Source organism: Penaeus japonicus, unplaced genomic scaffold (genome assembly GCF_977035675.1).
Source record: "Penaeus japonicus unplaced genomic scaffold, GWHDUDI00000001_assembly GWHDUDI00001024, whole genome shotgun sequence".
Taxonomy (NCBI): Eukaryota; Metazoa; Arthropoda; class Malacostraca; order Decapoda; family Penaeidae; genus Penaeus; species Penaeus japonicus.
This window is the reverse complement of record NW_028235426.1, coordinates 1,241-7,500: the sequence shown is the minus strand read 5'-3', so window position 1 is coordinate 7,500 and position 6,260 is coordinate 1,241.

The window sequence follows — 6,260 nt, the reverse complement described above, 5'->3', positions numbered from 1 at the left end:
AATGTGAAGCAACAGACGGATTGCAAAGAACCTGTCGGGATATGGCCGAGAGGGAAAATAAATACGCCGTTATATATTCTTATTGTTATTGTGTCTATCTATTTTTAGTGTTGTGGCGAGAGAATAAGGAGGGGAGAGAGAGAGCGTGGTGGGGGGGGGGGGGGGGAGACAGAGAGAGAGAGAGAGGGAGAGAAAGAAGGAGAGAGAGAGGGGGGTGGAAAAGGGAGAGAGAGGGGGGGAAAGAAAGAGAAGGATAGATAGAGATATATAGATGAATAGATAGATAGATAAATATGTAGACAGATAAATTGATGAACAGATAGATAGACAGATAGATTGATGAATTGAGAGAGAAAGAGAGAAAGAGAGAGAGAGAGAGAGAGAGAGAGAGAGAAAGATAGATAGATAGATAGACAGAGAGAGAGAGATAAAGAGAGAGAGAGTTAGAGAAAAAAAAAATGTAAAAATAGTTATATAGACAAACAGACAGATATACATTCAGAAAAACAACAGAGGCGAATCCTAGAATGAAAGTTCTTGCAATCAAACCACACAATGATCTAGTACCACTTAACTTGCAACATTCGCTGCTGACTTTAGACTCAATAGCACTTAGAAGCCTTACTTCAGACCAGCCAAAGTTGCAGGACACAAATCATCTTGAGGCAATGATACGCAATGCGAGTGCCTTCTTGCTGAATTGGTAACGCTGCAAGGACACAACGAAGGGGCATTCGGATGAGTTTGCAACACTTCCCGCTCTGTTGGCAACGTCGCAAGAACACAACGAAGTGCTAACGGATGAGTTTGCAACCCTTCCTGCTGTGTTGGCAACGCCGTAAGAACACAACGAAGTGCTAACGGATAGTTTGCAACACTTCCCGCTGTGTTGGCAATGCTGCAGGAACACAACGAAGTGCTAACGGATGAGTTTGCAACACTTCCCGCTGTGTTGGCAATGCTGCAAGAACACAACGAAGTGCTAACGGATGAGTTTGCAACACTTCCCGCTGTGTTGGCAATGCTGCAGGAACACAACGAAGTGCTAACGGATGAGTTTGCAACACTTCCCGCTGTGTTGGCAACGCTGCAAGAACACAACGAAGTGCTAACAGATGAGTTTGTAACACTTCCCGCTGTGTTGGCAACGCTGCAAGAACACAACGAAGTGCTAACGGATAGTTTGCAACACTTCCCGCTGTGTTGGCAATGCTGCAGGAACACAACGAAGTGCTAACGGATGAGTTTGCAACACTTCCCGCTGTGTTGGCAACGCCGTAAGAACACAACGAAGTGCTAACGGATAGTTTGCAACACCCGCCCTGTTGGCAACGCTGCAAGAACACAACGAAGTGCTAACGGATGAGTTTGCAACACTTCCCGCTGTGTTGGCAACGCTGCAAGAACACAACGAAGTGCTAACGGATGAGTTTGCAACACTTCCCGCTGTGTTGGCAACGCTGCAAGAACACAACGAAGTGCTAACGGATGAGTTTGCAACACTTCCCGCTGTGTTGGCAACGCCGCAAGAACACAACGAAGTGCTAACGGATGAGTTTGCAACACTTCCCGCTCTGTTGGCAACGCCGCAAGAACACAACGAAGTGCTAACGGATGAGTTTGCAACACTTCCCGCTCTGTTGGCAACGCCGCAAGAACACAACGAAGTGCTAACGGATGAGTTTGCAACACTTCCCGCTCTGTTGGCAACGTCGCAAGAACACAACGAAGCGCTAACTGATGAGTTTGCAACACTTCCCGCTCTGTTGACAACGCCGCAAGAACACAACGAAGGGGCATCCGGATGAGTTTGCAACACTTCCCGCTCTGTTGACAACGCCGCAAGAACACAACGAAGCGCTAACGGATGACTTAGCAACGCTGGATCATTTAACTCGAGAAACACAGGAAGATTTATGCGGAGACGCTGATGATAGATGCGTAATATCTTGCCGTATATCATCCCGGAGGCAGCGAAGGCAATATCAGTTGAAGGGACGGCTCTATATTCATCATTCCTCTTCAAAGAATGCTTCAAGTTGGAATGCTTATGTATATTAATCACATAAGTGTATATGCAAGGGCGGTCTTCGGTCTCCCGCGCATACTAATGGACACTTCTTATTTTTCTTTCTCTTTTAGTGTTTTTTCTCTCATGCGCTTTTGTATGGAAACTTATAAATGAGCGTATTTTTTTTCTCTTACTCACTCTCTCTCTCTCTTTTTTTTTTTTTCTTTCCCTCTCTTTTTATTTCACTCTCCCTGTATAGTCACCCCCTCCCCTATATACACATAGATATCTATCTATCTGTCTGTCTATCTCTCTCTCTGTATATATGTATATACATACATACATACATACATACATACATACATACATACATATACATATATTATATAATATATATATATATATATATAATATATATATATATATATATATATAAATTAAAACCCTATGTGTGTTGGTAAAAAGGATGGACACACACACACACACACACACAAGTATATATATATATATATAATATATATATATATATATATATATATATATATATATATATATATATATGTATATAATATATATATATAATATATATATATATATATATATATATATATATATATATATATACATATAAAACAAAAAAAGCAAAACCCAATATGTGTGTGCATGAAGGGCGCGAGCAGCGGGATCCCTCTCCCGCCCACCGCCCCTTCATCCTGACAAAGCACGACAGCTCCCTCGCCCAAGCCCCCTCCTCACCTCGCGCTCCCTTCACCTCACATCCTCACATCCTCGCCTCACATCCCCTTCTATCTTATTACCTTCCGTCGCCCGTCTCCGCCACCAGCGTCTTAGAACCGTCCCCTTTTTTTTTTCTCTTCTTCTTCGTCGTCTATTTCTCTCTGTCGTCTTCTCCAGGAGGAAGACGCCGCGAACATTGCATTGTCGTGTTGCAGCGGCTGTCACTGGCCTCATATCTCCGTGGGAATATATGGCTCATGTCTCAGCGAGAAGTCTTTTTCTTTTTTTGGGGGGTTGGCTTATTTTTCTCACTTTTTTCCCTTGTTCTCTTTTTTTTTCTTAAACCAGGACGTGTGTTCAAAATTCCTTAAGAAAAGAGGGGGTCTATGTTCAAAAGTCATTATTTCTACAGTACGAGGCGAGGCTTCAGATCATTTTTACATATACATATACATATAAGCCACATGAAACTATGAAGTCTTAACATCACGCGCGTCCATCCATCCATTAATAACCCAAACGCAGTCCATCCGCCTTCATCCATCCATCCATCCGTCCATCCATCCATCCGTCCATCCATCCGCCGAGGAACTCACACTCGTTTAGTCTCACGATCGAGACTCCAAAAAAAGGGGGCGAGATATGCGGGCTATGTCATGCTGGGCAATATTACATGTCTTGGAATGTTTCCGGCTGTCCAGTCCTGAGAATATTTTGCTCAAGCCCGAGCGAGGGTATGTTATGGGAGGCTTGATTTCAGCTCTTCTGATGCTTATTCTGAAAGAGTATTTATTTATATGTATCTCTGTTTGTTTGTCTGTTTGTCTAAGTGTCTATTTGTTGGTCTATATATCTATCTTTCTTTCTCTCTCTCTTTCTCTTTCTCTCCTCTCTCTCTCTCTCTCTCTCTCTCTCTCTCTCTCTCTCTCTCTCCTCTCTCTCTCTCTCTCTCTCTCTCTCTCTCTCTCTCTCTCTCTCTCTCTCTCTCTCTCTCTCTCTCTCTCTCTCTCCTCTCTCTCTCTCATTCTCTCTCTCTCTCATTCTCTCTCTCTCTCTCTCTCTCTTCTCTCTCTTTCTGTCTGTCTGTCTGTCTCTCTCTCTCTCTCTCTCTCTCTCTCTCTCTCTCTCTCTCTCTCTCTCTCTCTAACTATATCTATCTATCTGTCTATCTATTCATCTATCTATCTGTATCTAAACATACCCACCTATCTATCTGTGTATCTGTGCATCTGTTCATCCATCTATCCCCACATCCTTCTATCTATCCTTATACCTACATCTTCATCTCCACGTATTTTCTCTACCTCATCTTCTTTGCATATTGTCAATCCTTCCTGATATCAAAAACAATCAATTTCTATTCTTCTTCTTCACTTTGCTATATCCATTGCTATTTGTCACAAGAAAGTAAATAAATGTTAATGAACAGCAGATGCATTAAGCTCAATCCCACCATGAATAAAATTAAGGAACATGGGACGAATAAATAGTTTTTCATGGGTTTATTTCCAGGTTGAAGTATGATCACGGTTTAAAGTGAGATAGATAGGTATGCAGAACCGACCCGACCATATACTACATATATCCGTAAATATGTATGTATGTATGTATATATTATATAAATATACTATATATATATATATATAATATATATATATATAAAAATAATATATATATATATATGTATGTGTGTGTGTGTGTATATATAAATATATTTATATATATCATAATGTATGTGTGTATGTATGTATGTATGTATATGTTTATGTGTATGTGTATGTGTATGTGTATGTGTGTGTATATATATATATATATATATATATATATATATATATATATATATATATACATACACACACACACACCAAGCAAAGAACACAATAAAAAAATCACAAGAAGTCTCAGAGTCTCCTAATCTCACGACCAAAAATCTGAATGGAATGTCTTCTGAGACGTTTGGCAGTTTTTTCTTCTCCTTTTTCTTCTCCGATGAAGTAAATGATTCTTTTCGTTTAATTAACTAATAGAATCTTGAGAATCGTGACCTCCTTTTTCCCTTAAATGGGAGAGGGGAAAAAATACGAAAAAAAGAAAAGTATTTCGTTATTGCTACTTCAGAAGTTTATTGAAGTTTTTTTATTCTATTTTTTGTTCTCTTGCTATTTCATTTAGATACAAATATGTTTAGATAGAATTAGATAATTCAATTGGGAATGAGTGTTTTAAAATTGTGTTTGTCAGTACTAAGAGAGAGAAAGAAAAAGAATCATAGGTATATATATATATATATATATATATATATATATATATATATATATATATATATATATATATATATATATATATATATATATATATATATATATACATATAAAGAACGAGAGAGAGAAAAAAAGATAGATAGATAGATAAAGAGAAAGAGAGAGAGGTAGCTAGATAGACCAACAACTAGATAGAAAGAAAGACAGATAAATATATAGACATCTACATAAATAAACAAAGACAGATAGAGAAATAGAGAATACCACTCAAAGGGTTAAATGGAGCATCCTCTCAGTAGGAGTCATGCACAAGGTTGATAATCTACTTGTCATGCAGCAGCGCTTTGCGTGGTCGGTCTCGCTCGCTGAATACACAGTTGGAGGCGAGACTGAATCCTGCTGCAGTATTTGGGGGGTTGGGGGTTGGGGGGAGGGTGGGGGGGGATGGAGGGGAAATGGGGAGGGTAGGGAAGGGGTAGAGGGGAGGGGAGGGAGGGGTGGGGAGTGAGGGGAGGGGAGTGAGGGGAGGGAAGTTAGGGGAGGGTAGTGAGGGGAGGGGGTAGAGGGGAGGGGAGTGAGGGGAGGGAAGGGAGGAGAAGGGGCAGAGGGGTGGGAAGTTAGGGGAGGGAAGTTAGGGGAGGGGAGGGAGGGGAGGGAAATTAGGGGAGAGGAGTGAGGGGAGGGAAGTGAGGGGTGGGAAGTGAAGGGAAGCATTGAGGGGAGGGAAGTAAGGGGAGAGAAGTGAGGGGAGGGAATTGAAGGGAAGGCATTGAGGGGAGGGAAGTGAGGGGAAGGAAGTGAGGGGAGGGAAGAGAGGGGTGGGAAGTGAAGGGAAGGCATTGAGGGGAGGGAAGTGAAGGGAAGGCATTGAGGGGAGGGAAGTGAAGGGAAGGCATTGAGGGGAGGGAAGTGAAGGGAAGGCATTGAGGGGAGGGAAGTGAGGGGAGGGAAGAGAGGGGTGGGAAGTGAAGGGAAGGCATTGAGGGGAGGGAAGTGAGGGTAGGAAAGTAAGGATAGGGAAGTGAAAGGAGGGCAATGAAAGGAGGAAAGAACGGAGGGAAGTGAGAGGAGGGAAGTCAATGGAAGGAATTGACGGGAGGGAAGTGAGGGAAAGAACGTGAGGGCAAGGCAATGAAGCTCGGAAAAAATGGAGGAAAGTGAGGGGACGAAAGTAAAGGAAAGGAAGGGAGTGGAGGGAAGTCAAGAGAAGGGAGGGAATGGGAAAATTGAGAAGAAGAGGAAATTAGATT